General features: G+C 48.8%; 1 pseudogene; it reads left to right on the forward strand.

Moving 5' to 3' along the window:
- The first annotated feature begins 757 nt into the window (after positions 1 to 757).
- On the forward strand, positions 758 to 15,598 carry LOC130493052 (E3 ubiquitin-protein ligase TRIM7-like; annotated as a pseudogene).
- The last annotated feature ends 333 nt before the right edge of the window (positions 15,599 to 15,931 follow it).

A 15,931-nucleotide genomic window follows, 5' to 3' on the forward strand; every position in this document is an offset into this window, starting at 1 on the left:
GGCAATTGTCATTCCAGGCCCCCATTGTAGCCAGTGGGCATGCCAGTATCTCCCTTTGGTCCCCTTGGGCAATACTATGTCATTCGTTCCAGTACATCCCTTCCCAGGCTAGGGAGTGAGCGCTGATCTCTGCCCCAGACCCGGGAAGCATCTCTCTCCGGCGCTAGGAACATCCCATTTCAAAACCTTGGGATTTTTCAACCCCCTGGGATTCCTTCCATTGGAGGCGGGCGCTTGCAAATACGAGGCCAAAGGAGACGCTACCAAGGTTTGCCTTCCGTCCCAGGCCCTTTCTCTAGAGCAGTGGTTCCCAACCTTTTTTTGACTAGGGACCACTAGGACTTTTTTGTTCGGTGCAGGGACCCCAAGGTTCAAAATAAAAATTCCGGGAATTTGAAAATAAACTTTAATCATAACTGTTAGTTAAACATTAAACTTAGAATTATATTTGAATATATATATTTTATAATAGAGAACTTTTAATTGAAAATATTAATTTATTATGAGTTTATAACTTTGTTTCGCAGACCTTAATTTAGTTCTCGCGGACCCCTGGGGGTCCATGGACCCCTGGTTGGGAACCAGTGCTCTAGAGGGTTTTGTGCTTTTCTTTTTGCAGGTAAGCCCAGCTCTATCGTCAGGCCGTTGATGCCACATATGAGAGTCCCTCGTTTGCAGGAAGGGGAACGCCCCGTCGCTGCTTTGGAAAGCGTGAAAACGAAACTGACTACTCTCCCTTCCCTTCCTCGAGGCAGCCATGGCGGCTGGAGGTGCCGTCCAGGAGCTCTGCGAGGAAGCCTCTTGCTCCATCTGCCTCGACTATTTCAGGGATCCCGTCATGATCGTTGAGTGCGGCCACAGTTTCTGCCGCGCCTGCCTGACCCGCAGCTGGGGGCGTCGGGGGCCGAGGCTTCCTGCCCTCAATGCAGAGGGAGAGCTCGGAAGAGGAACCTCCGGCCCAACCAGCAGCTGGCAAACTTTGTGGAAATAATCCAGAAACTCAGTCTGCAAGAGGGAAAGGGGGCAGAAGGCGAGGGGGGCGTCTGCGAGAAGCACCAGGAGCCCCTGAGGTTTTTCTGCGTGGAAGACGAAGCCCCCCTCTGCGTGGTCTGCAGCAGATCCAAGGAGCACAAAGACCACCAGGTGATTCCTCTGGAGGAGGCTTTGCAAGAAAAGAGGGTGGAGGAGACTTTCTTGCATCCTTGTGTGTGGCTTAACATTTCCTTTTGGCCAAAGCTCTCTCAAGCTTGTGGTCGTTCCTGCTTGCTGGCTTGTTACTATTGATATAAAATATGAATATATGATATTATATTATTTCCCCCAGCCACAAATGGGCTCGCAAAGCAGCTGCTAGTAATAAACGGATCAAAAAAGGCGCTTGAGGAGGGGGTTTTCCGTCATAATGGAGAGGAGGGCCTGGCTGCCGCTCCTTCTCTTCCTCACCCCATCCCACTAGGAGACCATCCTTTGTGGGACAGGGTAAAGGCCAGAGCAGCCCAGAACAGGCATTAAACAAATAATAGTACCACAAAAAAAAAAAAAAAAAAAAAAAAAAAAACAGTGGCTGCTTTCAAGACACTCTAGAACAATATTTTAGAGATTCAAAACGGAGAAAGAGTTTATTAACCCTTTCCAGGCCAAAATTCCCCCAGAACATGCATCTTTCCTTTTTTTAAAAAAGTGTCTAGCTACTTTTGTTGCAAATATGTTTTCCCCTTATATCTCTACAATGAAAAGGGAACAGTGAGACTACACTTGCCAGTAGGAAATAATGACACCACTCTTGCCAATAAGGAACAGTGAGACCACACTTGCCAACTGGGAACAATGACACTACGCTTGCCAATAGGGGATGAAGAAATGAAGGAAATCGCACTTGCCCATAGACAATAGGCGAAGGAATGATGGAAGGCAGGCTTGAAGGAAGGAACACCTGAGGTTCCTTCCATGATGCTGGCCCAATGGTGTTGTCTCAGAAGTGTCACCCACAGCTCCATGGTGTCAGGAACCGTCTGGGCAGGCCTCCCCTCATAAGCAAGTGACCCCTGACTTACATCATCACCACGCTCATTGTTAGATGCCTCAGGCACCCTCTCCACCAGGCGGACACCGTGCAGCCAGGGTGCCTATCTGACCTGTTCACCATGGCCCTGACCAGAGCATTTCTGGCTTGAAGGAGCCTCTCTGTCTGGTGCCCTCTTCTATCCATGGGCTGGCTTCGGGAGCTGTGTACTCAGGGGATGGAAGGTTGGATCTCCCTCATGGACACCAGCCCCACCGCCCCACCCCAGTATTTTTGGTGCTAGAGAGGATCCGGGAGCCTCTGTGCCCCAGGACTGCAGCTGACGCAGGGGGTCATTTATCTATTGCCTTTCAGTGGGGTCCATCCCCACTCTCAGGCTCATATAAATCCCATTTCCTTGTTTTTGGTATCAGGCAGTCGTGGTTGGTAGAAGAGAGAGAGTTTGCCAGAAGCACCAGGAGCCGCTGAAGCTCTTCTGCAAGGACGACAAAGCTCTCATCTGTGTGGTCTGTGACCGATCCAAGGAGCACAGAAATCATGAAACCCTTCCTCTTGAGGAGGCCTCCCAAGAGTACAAGGTAGGAAATCTACATGGTGGAGGTTGGTGGGGAAGAGCTGTGGATCCTTACCTTCTCTTTGGTCTCTTTGTGGGGAACGGTCTCCAGTTTCTGCCTCAGCTTCTGGGCCCAAATTGGGGAGTGAAAACACCTCTTTGCTGCCTCCTTCCTGGTTTAGTGGCTCCCAAGATCATTACCTCCTTGCCCCTGCTAAGGCTAAAGTGGGGAGATTGACTGACTTCCTGTCTGGCTGTGTTGACGTCTGGGCAGCCCATTGTACAGTTGAGCTACAAGGGGGCAGCTGCCTGACTCTCAGTTTTAAACACACACACACACACACACACACACACACACACACACACGGCTTTCTCAACTTCAATGACTGTCCTTGAGTTGCTGTTTGCCTGGGCGGGGGGGGGGAATGTGTGCAGATTTGGTATCTGTCTGTGTCCCCTACTTGCAGGTAGTAGCTGTGAGGCAGCAGTTTAAATCAGAAGAAGACCTTTTGGGGGGCAGGAGAGCGACGCATGAAGCTGCCTTATTCAGAGTCAGACCCTTGGTCTGTGCAGGTCCCCTCTGACTGGCAGCAGCTCTTCTCCAGGTAGAGAGGTCTTTCGCCTCAACTGCTACCCATTCATTTCAAGCCGGGGATTGAACTAAGGATTTTCTGCTTCCCAAGCAGATACTCTGAGGGCCACTGAGCTATGGCCCTTCCACTGCACCATGGCACTACCAGGAATCCTCCCTTTCCCACAGCTGTGATTGCTTCCACATGAGCTTTCCCTGCATTGGTATTCTCTTTCTTGGAAGAACATACCCAAAGAGGGTTTGGGAAAGCGTAGAATGGAAGGTACACATTTCCTCCACCATCCCCAATCCAGTCCCCTTCCACCTAGCTCAGGGGTGGGGAACCTTTTTCCCCCCAAGGGCCATTTCGATATTTATAACATCATTCGCGGGCCATACAAAATTATCAACTTGAAAATTAGCCGACCAAGCCCCAAGCAGGCAGCTGCCCCAGATGACCCCCCCCCTGGTGCGGGCAAGCAGGCAGGCATCCAACCAGTGGTGCACTCACCCACCTGGTGGCACAGGATGGTCTGTTGCACCAGCCAGGTGTAGCCATCCAACCGCATGCCGGAGTTGCTCCTGCTCTGCATGGTTGGGGCTGGATTCTACAGCCAGCTCCTGCTACCTCTGCCTGCAGGGATGAAATGATTGAGGACATACTGGCTAAGAAATTCCCCCGTGCACATTCTGGCCATGCCCCTTTTAACCCCTCCATTGTTGCCACTTCTGCCCCCAGCCCTCTTGTAGTACAGAGAGAATATGTTTCTCCATGGCCCGGGTGAGAAACACAGTTTCTTGGGCGTTCCTAGCAGCTCCAAAGCTAATGACTCTTCTGCAAGGGTGGGGGGGAAAGTTCCTTTTCTCGGCAAAACAAACTCACATCTGCCTTGAATAGAGGCTATTCCTGTCCATGGGAGGGGGCAGATCACCAGTCTTAGATCCTTCTGAGCTAGAGATCTGGCCAGACCAAATGATTTCGCGGGCCTTAAATGGCCCCCAGGCCTGACGTTCCCCACCCCTGACCTAGGAGCACCCCCCCACACGCACATACCTCCCAAGAGCTTTTTGCCATTTATGTCACTACTGGGTATATTACTGGAATGTTAACAGAATATAGTGATATACAGTTGAGCTGCAAGGGGGCAGCTGCCTGACTCTCAATTTTAACCCCCCCCCCCCCCCACACACACACAGCTTTCTCAACTTCAATGACTATCCTTGAGTTGCTGTTCGCCTGGGGGCAGGGGGAATGTGAGCAGATTTGGTACCTGTCTGTTTCTCCCACTTGCACACAGTAGCTGTGAGGCAGCAGTTTAAATCAGAAGAGCTTTTGGGGGCGGGAGAGGTACACATGAAGCTGCCTTGTTCTGAGTCCGGTCCGGAGTGTCCAGGTCCACTCTGACTGCCATTGGCTCTTCTCCAGGTGGAGGTCTTTCGCATCAACTGCTACCCATTCACTTCAACTGGAGAAGCCAGGGATTGAATAATTTTCAATGCAAAAAACCCTCCTGTGGTGGGCTCAAGGGTGGAATGGGTGGGTAGCAGAATTGGCACTATGAATGTCTTCGCATTCTTGGTGGGTATCAGAGGCGAATGGGGTGCCACGTAGGGCAGTTATATCTAGTTTGGCCCTTAATAACAGTTATGCATCTCTTATGTTTTATAATAAACTTCTAAAAAAGGAACCAGTCTCAGTTTCGGGTCTCTCCTCCCCCAGGATCAGTTCTGCAACAGTCTGGAGATGCTGAAGAAGGAGAGGGAAAGAATTGTGGCGTGTAAAGCAGATGTAGTGAAGGAAAGCCAAGACTTGCTCGTAAGTGTCACTATGGCTTTGAAGTAAACAGTTCTAGGACTAGTATGGGTGGGTGGGGGGAGAATGGAGTACAAATAGCAGAAAAGTCAACCCCTCGAGGCAACCCCCCCTTTCAGTTTGGAAATTCAGTGCCCAGATGGTCAGTATTCAAGCAGACCAGGAGCCCCCAAAGATAGACTTAACATTGCAATGCTAAGCAGAGTTATACCCAGGCAGTGGGGCTAAGGATGCTGCAGAACTGCCCTCCTGGTGCCGCGGGAATGGGCTGCCCTGGTTGTTCACCTAGATCTAGAACCCCCTTTTTTCTTAAGTGTTTTTGTTCTTGAATCAGCTGACTTTCCAATGTGCTCTGTACTGTGGGGTAAATACTGAGTAGATGAACGTATGTGTCAATTCCCCATTTGTGTGCCTGCACCAACACTGCAAGCCAGAAGAAGTCCCTGAAAAGAGACGAGGGTGTGTCCCACCCACCCACCCCGAGAAATGCTGGGTAGAAATGCTGATAGATACTCCACTGATCCTGAACTGGGCCAAGGGTTGTTCAGCCATTGCTGATTCTAAGGGGGAAGGGGGAGAAGTGCTTGAGATACTCAGTGGCGTGTCGATCTTTTCCCCAATGAATTTTTTTCTTTCCCAGAATGCAGCCAGGGAGACCAAATGAGGGGAAGGGACTTCTTAGATCTTTTCTCCGCAGTGATATTTTTACTCAAACATCATACCTTTCGCCTGTTGTGAAGTGGGGGGGGGGTGTCAGCATATGGAGGGTGTTTTGTTGGGGAAACAAATGGACTCAAGAAGCCCCTTCTATTCTCTGGGTCTTCTGCTGCAGTCATCGTCCTCTGTGGCTGAAAGAACCTCTCCAGGAGTTGGAGTGAGACGTACTTTGGCCCTCAGGATGGGTTCATGGAATTATTTCCTTTTCCCAGCCAAATGCTGATGTGATCACTGTGAAAGGCCTAAGTGCCCTTTCGACAGGAGTCCTCTGAAGAGCCTCTTCTCACTGCAAAGACCTGACCTGATTTCCTTCTCTTTCCATTCCAGAAGCAAGCTACAGGAGAGAAGCAAGAGACGGCAGCCAAGTTCAGGTAACTATACTCATTTCTGGAGGAGCAAGAGAAACTTCTGCTGGCCCGGATGGAAGAGGTGGAGAAGGAGGTGGCAAGAAACAGGGATCAGCACCTGACTGAACTCTCTGAAAAACTCTCCTCTCTGGACAGCCTCATCTGGGAGATGGAGGAGAAATGTCAGCAGCCAGCCAGTGAACTCCTGCAGGTAAGAGTGTGGCAGGAACAGCCCAGGCTCCCCTTTGGGAGAAGGCTGCCCCAAACCCTTTCTGTGCCTCCTTCGCTTGGGCAGAAAGCAAATGAGCCCAGTTTGTGTTGCTAGCAAGTTTTCATCTCTGTGCATGGGCTGCTTTCCCCTCTTACCCTCCCTGATAGACTGAGGCCACGTGGCTTCCATCTCAGAAGCAGAAGTGTGTTTGTGTGTCAATCAACAGTCTGGGGAACGACATTCAAGTCACACCAGGTAGCTCTTTCCCGACCACCAGGAACGAGGGTCATAGGCGAGATTTTCACAGCCAGATTTAAAAGGAGGATGTGTATATTGAGGTGAACGTAGCTCATACTTGTTGCGTGCAGTTTGGTGCACAAAAATGAATGCACACACACAACGGCAGCAACCAGTGGTAGGGGAGTAGCATCCACACACCCGTTAGTGGCACTGCTGTGCTAGCTGCTGCTGCCAACCTGTCACTTATGTGCAGTTGCAATGGCATTTGTGCCCAGACCCCACCTTTCCCTGCTGAGCCATATTACAATGCTGCAAGGAAAAGGGGGAAAGCCCTTTAAAGGGCTGAAAGGTGACAGAGTTTGGCTCTTCTCCTCTCAGCCCCTGTGGGCCCAGCATCCCCCGCCCCCATCAGAGGGCTTTTCTCAAGCTTTAAAGAAAAGGGCCATGGCTAGATTGTTCTAGTGTTGTAGCATTATAATGATATGTTGCACTAATATTTGGCTTTTAATTTAAAAGCAATAAAGTGCAGGCTGCACATTTCCAATTATAACTCTGCAACAAGGACTTTATTTACACAAAAATTAAAGCAGGGGTCCACCATGTTGTTTCAATTCTTCTGTAATCTAGCATTTTTTTAATCCTGGGAAATGCTCTCCAGTGGCAAGAAGGGAAATAACAGTGACACAGTGTTGCAAGGAATGTTGCTGGGCATGCCTCTGCATCCATAAATGGCCATGGGAGCTACTTGGAGGGCTTCCTGCCTTCCCATGTGAGGAAAATCCCTTTTGTGAAAGTAGCCGCTGTTGAATCACCAAAGGAGATCACCAACTCTCCTCTGAAATGTCTCCACTTTGTCTGCTAATGTTAACCTCACAAAGGTTTTCTCCCACTTTATGGAGATGCACCCCAGGCTTTGAGTGGAGTCTGCTAGCTGGACACTAGAGAAGGGCCAGAGTGCAGAATTTTCCAGGGTCTGAGGGGTCTTCCTGGTGTGGCCTTTTAGTAACCATTGAGGTCTCCCTTCTTTCTCTTTCTCTGCCATTTTTTTTTTAGGATGCCAGAAGTACCTTGCAGAGGTAAGTGGATCTTTCTCAAGAACCTTCTTTATGCTGGGAAGGGTGTGGGTACACTGTGAAGGTCCTTCAGGATGGTGGCTGAGGGACAAGTCGGTTGTAATTGGGATCATGGATCCCCATCCATCTGTCAGTGGCAAACAGCTTAAACACAGAGCCTCATCAACAGGAAATCATGAAGTAGTATTGGGGGGGGGGTCTGTTTTGACACCTAGCTGGAAAATCTCTAGAAGAGGGGTCCCCAACCTTTTTGAGGCTGCAGGCATCTTTGGAATTCTGCCCTGGTGTGGTGGGCGCAGTCACAGAATGGCTGGCACAAAATGGGTGCTGTAGGAGGCAGAGCCAGCCACAAAATGTTGCAGCTTCTCTTCACACAGAGAAGATCTTTTTGTTGTGGCAGCAGCTGTTTTGAAAGCAACATTTAAAAAACTACCCCAGGAAATACAGGGTTTGAGTCTCCTCAGCTACATTCGTTCCATAAAATGGCAGTTCCATAAAATGGAAACTTTATTTGGCCGAAATAATGCCTTGGTTGGCATCGGGACTGACTATGGGCATTTTAGAGGTGAACAGGGATATGACCACCCAACCCAATTCGATGTGCTCGTTTGTTAAGGAGGGTAGGGTGAGGCTACACATGAGGAACCATGAGCTGGTGTGTGCCATGTTTCCATCAGTGTTCCTGAATCCACCTAGCACTTAAATGTGCTGCTCCTACTCAGATTACTTCCTGGCTGTTTCCACACTGGCTGCCATGTGGTAACAACAGGGCTTCTGAAATAAAGCATTTGTTATGCTGAGCAACCCATGATGGGGAACACACAGCTGGTGGTCAGAAAATTTGCACCTCTTCTTTAAGTCTCCCCAGGTAGTTTCAGAGGAAGAAGTAACATTATTGGGGTTGAAGTTTCCACGCCTCCCACCTAGGGTTGCCAACCTTCAGGTACTAGCTGATAATCTCCTGCTATTACAACTGTTCTCCAGCCAATAGAGATCAGTTCCCCTGGAGAAAATGGCTGCTTTGGCAATTGGACTCTATGGCATTGAAGTCCCTCCCCTCCCCAAACCCCATCCTCCTCAGGCTCCACCCCCAAAACCTCCTGCCTGTGGCAAGGAGGAACCTGGCAACCCTACTCCCACCAGGGGCAAATGATTAAAAGAAACAAAAGGAAGGACACTTCCATATGGTGATGTCATGTGACCTGTTTCCTTCCACCGTCTCTCAGCCTCACTCTTGGGAACATAAGTAGAGCCAGGTGGATGAGACCAGTGGTCAGCTTGGTCCAGCATCCTGTTTCACACAGTGGCCAAGGGTTGCCCCTACCTGGCCAACAAACAAGGCGTAGAGGTTGAGGCCCTCCCCTGCTGATGCCTCCTAGCAGTGTTATTCAGAGGTTGGCTGCCCCTGGCTATGGTCACCAGGTCTTCTAGTTGCTGATGGACCCCTGCTCCATGAATCTGCCTAGTCCCCTTTTAAAGCTTTCTCTGTTCATGGCCATCACTACCTCAATCTACAGTGAATTCTCAACTTCATTCAGTGCCCCTGAGTTCTGGTATTATGGAAGAGGGATAAAAAGACATGAAGGCACTGAACCTAATTCTGCCCTCTATTTTATCCTCATAACATCCCTATCTGAGAGAAAGAGGGACTGGTCTAAGTTCACCCAGGGAGCTATATAGCTGCATGTGGGATTGAACCAGGGTCCTACAATCCTAGTCACCGGACACAAGAAGCTGCCGTACATTGAATCAGACCATTGGTCTGTCAGAGTTCGTATTGTCTACTCAGAGCAGCAGTGGCTCTCCAGGGTCTCTGGTAGAGGTCTGTCACGCCACCTCCTACCTGATCCTTTGACCTGGAGATGCCAGGGATTGAACCCAGGACCTTCTGCATGCCAAGCAGATGCTCTACCACTGAGCTGCAGCCCCTCCCTTAACTCTAAAGTCCAGAACTCCAACCACCCAGCTTTCTTTTTCTTCTGCTAGACATTTGCAAGGCAGATCTGGGCAGGGGGTGTGGGGTTGGTATTTTGAAGGCGAAACTTGGTGTTTGCTTTTTTCAGAGTTGGGTCTGGGTTCCCCTCAGCCACTCAAGAACTTTTGGTAATAAAGCAGAGCCTGTAGGGCCTTGAAATGCCTCTGCAGGGGAGGAAGGGCTCCTGCCTCCCCCCAGCCATTTTTCGTGTCCAGACAACCCTGGGGAGGGGAGTTACTTTCCCCCCAGCACAGTTTCTGCATGGGAAAATGGCTGGTGGGGTTACAGGAGCCCTTCCTCCCCCTGTGGTGGTTTTCTGAGCCCAAACGGCCTTTGTTTCATTTTTTAATGATTCCCTGTGTGGCTTTGGGGTCTCAGGAGCTACAGTGAGGTGGACGTTGCTCTCTGAAGAACCTCCCATCTTGCTCTGCATTCAGCCTCAGCCTCTGTCTCTCGGCCTTCTGCCAATTCCTTCCTCTGTTTCTCCGATCTGCCTGGGGCGAGGCGGGATTGAGAATTAGATGGATGGTACCTTGACATGATTTTTCTCAAGGTATGAAGAAAAAGAGGTGTTTGAGGATCCAGTGGCTTTTCTTCCTGCACAGAAGGGGTGCATCTTGGACTTCTCCGATCTAAATCTCTTTTTGGAGGGCATCAAGAATCAATTCAAAGGTAATGAAGAAACACTGCAGGGATTTCAGACTCTGCATTAGCTTGGACCAGATGTCTTTTAGGCTGCTTATATTGAGGTCCCCAACCTTTTTGAGCCCATGGCCCCCTTTGGAATTCAGACGCAGCCACAAACCTTTGGAATTCAGGCACAGCCACAAACTAGCTTCCACTGGAAGTGGAGCCAGCCACAAAATGGATGCTGCATCGTAACCTTCAGTCACACAGGGAAAATCCTTCTGCTTTTGGTGGCAGAAGCTTGAAAGCAACATTTTTATAAAGCTGTTCAGCCAGTCAGAAGCCTTGCTTGGCAAAAGTTCCACCTCGCTCTGGCCTCTTCATTAAATACTTGATGGACACCAATAAAGGGATTGGTGGCCGCCTTGCTGGGGACCCCTGCCTTATATCATTAGCAGACCCAGGAATATGAGGAGTGTGCATACCAATTAGGTAGTTCACTGCTCTCTAGTTATTTGTGTCTGTGGACTGGCAGACTGGGAGGCAGTGGTGGAACCTAAAATGAAAGGGAAGGGGAGGAAACTGTCCCTTAAGGCATCCTCATTTAATGGCAACCCCCCCATCCAATCCCTTTCAGGAACACCTACCCCCATTCTCATTGCAGCATTTCTATGGCTAAATTGGACCTATCAAAACTTGAGCATGATGTAGCTGAGCCCACAGAGTGGTCTCAAGGCTCAGATAGTGCCCATAGAAATCAGTGGGTTTAGAAGGACATAATTCTGCTTAGGATGGCACTGTGCTAGCACTCTTTGGAAGGATCCTAAGTAGACCCTTGGGCCGCAGGCCTTAGCATACTTTCTATGAAGTGAATCTCCAGTCACTCAAAGTGACTAGTAGAAATAAAGGTGAATATTTCCACATAAATAACATTTGGAAATTTCCACCCAGAAGTAGGTGTTACTTAACCTTTCAGCCAAAACTCAGAAGAAATATGTACGCATGTGCCATCAAGTCACGAACAACTTATGGCAACTCCAGAAAGAGGTTTTCAAGGCAAGTGAGAAGCAGAGATTTCTTTGCCATTTCCTTAATCTGCAGAATCTTCTTTGGTCTCCCGTCCAAGTATCAACCCTGCGGATATTTCAAGATCTGATGAGTCGGGGCTATACCATGACATCTTCCCTCCCGGAGAGAAAAAGAGACCATATTATTTACTGATGTTTTTGTCACAAGATTTGTGATAAGCACAAGGATCTGCTGGTCACGTTTGTTTCTTTTGCTTCCTCAGAAACTCTGAATTCTGGACTTGACCTGCAGAAAGGTAAATCTTTCTTCATACACCGTTCAATTATTTCTTAACTCAAAAGCTTCACCTTACAATTTGTGTTCTTCTGCTTAGTGATTTTCCAGAGATAACATTACTGGATGTTCTTGGTTTGTTCCTCAACCTCTCTCCCTGCCTCAGCCAGTTCCTTTTTGTTCTGAGGAGGAGGTCTGTCAGGGTGAGGATGAAAGGTGAACTTTCACCTACCTGCCGCCATACTGAAATGATGGGAGAAGGGTTTCTGGGCATCAGCCCTTGAGGGCCTTTCAGAATCCTCCCCATGAGAGGCCCAGACCAGGTCGGGAATCCCATTTCTCTCAGTGGATTTCCTACCTGCTTTCCGGGTTTCCCTCAGCTTCAAGGTGCTATAAATTGTGTATTTGATCCACAGGTTTTTTTTTAAAGCTGCCTTTGTGGAATGGCAGTATATAAAGGCTGACGTCCAGCCTGCCCTGGTGCCGTTTTCCAGTTGTTCACATATAATTTGTGTTTGATGTTTGGGAGAAGAAGGGGAACTTCGTGCCTGTCACTCACAACCTTCCTCTTTAGCACTTCCGCCTCCCCGTCTGTCACTTGGATTCACACTTCTGGGCAGGAGGAGGCCGTCTCCTGAGTATATTTTAGAGTGAATTCAGACAGAAGGCAGATATTTCCACGTTGGATGCTGGCTTAGCTCTGTTTTGCTCCCTTCTTCGTAGGGTCAGTTGTTGGCTGATTTAAATGAATACGTTTTCAAACAGCACTGATGGTATATCGCAACATATCAGTCCTTTACCACAGCTTTCAGTAAATTTGCAGAACTCCTGGATATTAGATGTATGTGTGTGTTCAGGGCAGCAAAGTTTCTTTCAAACCAGTTCTGCCTCATTGAAAAGTTACCTCTGTTTTAAAAAAAATTTACCCTTTGGTGCTGCCAAATTTGCAAGTATCAGAGTAGCATTTTCAATGCTCTGCAAAATATATGTGAGGCGAGGAAAGCCACTCTTGATGCCTCAGGACATTTGTTGCTTGGCTGAGTTCCATAACAAAAGTCTTTGTATTCTTCTGTCAAAGGTGGCTATTGAGATATCTGTTTTTCCAGGCCAGGGTAGGTCATGCTTGAAGTATGATAACTCTGTGATGGTAACTCTAGTGCAGAAGGGCAGCTCTTTTTAAACTGCCACCGAGGACAGTACAAGAGGGCTTAGTTTTTGCAGTGGCTTCCCCCCCAGCTTCCTCAACACATTTGTGCACCTGCTGGGGTTTACCAGGTTTTCTCCTATCTTTCTTAAACCTGGTTTGCAGGAAAGCTTGGATGGCTGCTATGTGGGTGGGAAAATTCAGATTTCCCCAACTATGGCAGCCATTTTCCTGACCTTGTAGGTTATCCGGGCTGTGTGACCTTGGTCTTGGTATTTTCTTTCCTGACGTTTCGCCAGCAGCTGTGGCAGGCATCTTCAGAGGAGTAACACTGAAGGACAGTGTTTCTCAGTGTCGAGTGTGTAGGAAGAGTAATATATAGTCAGAAGGGGGTTGGGTTTGAGCTGAATCATTGTCCTGTAAAGTATTATAACTTTATAATAACTCAGGAGACAATAACTCAGCTCAAATAATAATAACTCAGAGGACAATAACTGTAAAGTATTATAACTTTATAATAACTCGGGGACAATAACTCAGCTCAAATAATAATAACTCAGAGGACAATAACTCAGCTCAAACCCAACCCCCTTCTGACTATATATTACTCTTCCTACACCAGGGGTGGGGAACCTTTTTTCTGCCAAGGGCCATTTGGATATTTATAACATCATTCGCGGGCCATACAAAATTGTCAACTTAAAAATTAGCCTGCTATATTTGGTCAAACATTTAACCAAGAGGCATGACTGGAGACGGCTCCGAGTGTCTGCCACATAGAGCAACTTGCTTTTGAGCTCTGCTGTCCCCAGCTGGGCCCAAAAGATTCAGGCAGGGCAGCATCCTTCTGTGCTAGAGATCTGCCAGGACCCATGAAGGGCCAGACCAAATGATTTTGTGGGCCTTATACGGCCCCCGGGCCTGACGTTCCCCACCCCTGTCCTACACACTTGACACTGAGAGACTGTCCTTCAGTGTTACTCCTCTGAAGATGCCGGCCACAGCTGCTGGTGAAACGTCAGGAAAGAAAATACCAAGACCACAGTCACACAGCCCGGATAACCTACAAGAACCAATGAACTCTGACCGTGAAAGCCTTCGACAATATTTTCCTGACCCTTTCCTTGTGGTGATCATTACCTTGCCTCAGCTCTGGGGGGATTTTCAGTTTTTTAAAAATAGGCAATTGTATTATCATTACATAGATATAATGTTTCACCAATATGCATACCTGGTTCTCTGAATTCCCAGACTTCATTAAAAAGTAAGTCTCTAGACCTTTCTGTTGTGACAATATACAGGGAAAGGCATCGCTAGAGATGGAGTGGGGCGGGTGCTGCTGGGTTGAGTAGAAATATCATTCTTGGGATCCAGGAAAAACTTGTACAGCTGTAGTGGTCCATGCAAAATCTCAAAACAATAGCAAAATCAATGTAATACCTTCATTATTTATTAATTAAATTGGCACAAAACATTGTGTAAGCTTTCAAGCACAGCAGAGGTCTTCATCAGGCTGGCTGTTGCAACCTTTAAAAAGACAGAAGAGTGAAAGGCAGATTGTGCAGGCTGTGGAGTGAGGGTCTGATCTCGCAGGCATCCTCTGAGGGGTGCAGACAGGACATCAGCTCCACTTTATTGCTGACGTAACGTTACCTTACAGCAGATTCCTTGAGAAGCTGCATTCAGTCCAATCTTTGTTCTCTACTGGAATATAGAAACCACCCCAAGTCCATCCAAAAGTGTCCCAAATGCCAATTGAGAAACGCATTTCCCTGGCAAGCTGGAAGCAATGGGAACCCCGTTCCAGTCTCTATGTTTTGTTCAGGGTCAATTAAAGCTAAATTCAGTGGTATTCCTTGTTTTGAGATGTGTTCAACCCATTCTGTGCCTCTGCTCATTTTTCATGTGATTTGGGTTTTCTGTAAATGCTCTCTTGTGTGATTTCTTAGGGGGGGAAATCCTGTGACTGAAATATGCATGATTCTCTTCTCTCTCGAGGTTCTCCGCTTGGGATAGGATATGGGAAGAAATGGGTTGGGTTACTGTGGGGTTTTATTGTGGATTTTACCTGCCTTTTCCTGAAGCACAGAGGAAGACTTAGGGTTGCAGGTCCCTCTTTGCCAATGATGGGAGGTTTTGGGGGGCGGGGCCTGAGGAGGGCAGGGTTTGGGGGAGGGGAGGGGCTTCAGTGCCATAGAGTCCAATTGCCGAAGCGTCCATTTTCTCCAGAGGAACCGATCTCTATCGGCTGGAGATCAGCTGTAATAGCAGGAGATCTCCAGTTACTACCTGGAGGTTGGCAACCCAAGGGAGGCCGCTCTGCCGTTTAGCAGGTCAGGAGGAGGCAGGAGAGAGTCTGTGAATCCAGGAGGGGGTTTTGAAGAGGTGGGAGCAGGAGGAGGACGCAGAACAGGGCAGAGGGGGAGAAACCTCCCGGCTGAAAATGCTTCTCTTCTTGTCTCCTCATTTCCCCCCCAACAGCAAATGTGACTCTGGATCCAGACACGGCCCATCCCCAACTCATCCTGTCTGAGGATCGGAAAAGCATGAGATGGGGAGGAAAAGCTCAAGCTCTGCCCAGCAACCCTGAGAGATTTGAAAACTGTTACACTGTTCTGGGCCGTCAGGGATTCAGAGCAGGTCGCCATTACTGGGAAGTCCTTGTGGGAAGTGAGGAAGGATGGCGGGTGGGGGTGGCCAGAAAGTCCGTGGAGAGGAAGGGAGGGATCATCTTTAGTCCTGAGGGAGGGATCTGGGCTGTGGGGAAGTGGGGGGGCTGCTACAGGGCTGCCATCAAAGGCATAAACCCTCTCCTGTCCCTGACCGGGGAGCCCAAGAGGATCCGAGTCCGCCTGAACTACGCTGGGGGCCGAGTGGCCTTTTTCGACGCTGACCGAGGATCCCTTCTGTTCAAGTTCTCCGGAGCCTCCTTCCGTGGAGAGACCCTCCTGCCCTACTTTCAGGTGTGGGGAAATGGCCACCTCAAACTCTCTTCTTCTTAAGACCCTCCTCTCCACACCAGGAGCACCAAATGAGCCTCTCCGGGGCTCCCAGACCCCAAAACTGACTGGAGTAAAAGGGAGACATTTTCCCAACATTCCCTTTTTAAAATTTGTATCTCATTTCTTAAAGCAACAGTGACACGTTTCAGTCCATAAAGAAGAACCGGCTTGTTGTCCAGGAGAGCTGTGAATAGTCCATGTCCACCCCACCCCACCCCCTGCCATTCTCCCCTGGCCTCCATTCCTCTCAAGCACAAGAGGAACAACCAAAGACCTTGGAGAGGAAGAAAGAGGCCCCTGCAAGTCTGAGATGATCTTCTGGCCTTTCTCTTT

Source organism: Euleptes europaea, unplaced genomic scaffold (genome assembly GCF_029931775.1).
Source record: "Euleptes europaea isolate rEulEur1 unplaced genomic scaffold, rEulEur1.hap1 H_7, whole genome shotgun sequence".
NCBI classification, from domain to species: Eukaryota; Metazoa; Chordata; class Lepidosauria; order Squamata; family Sphaerodactylidae; genus Euleptes; species Euleptes europaea.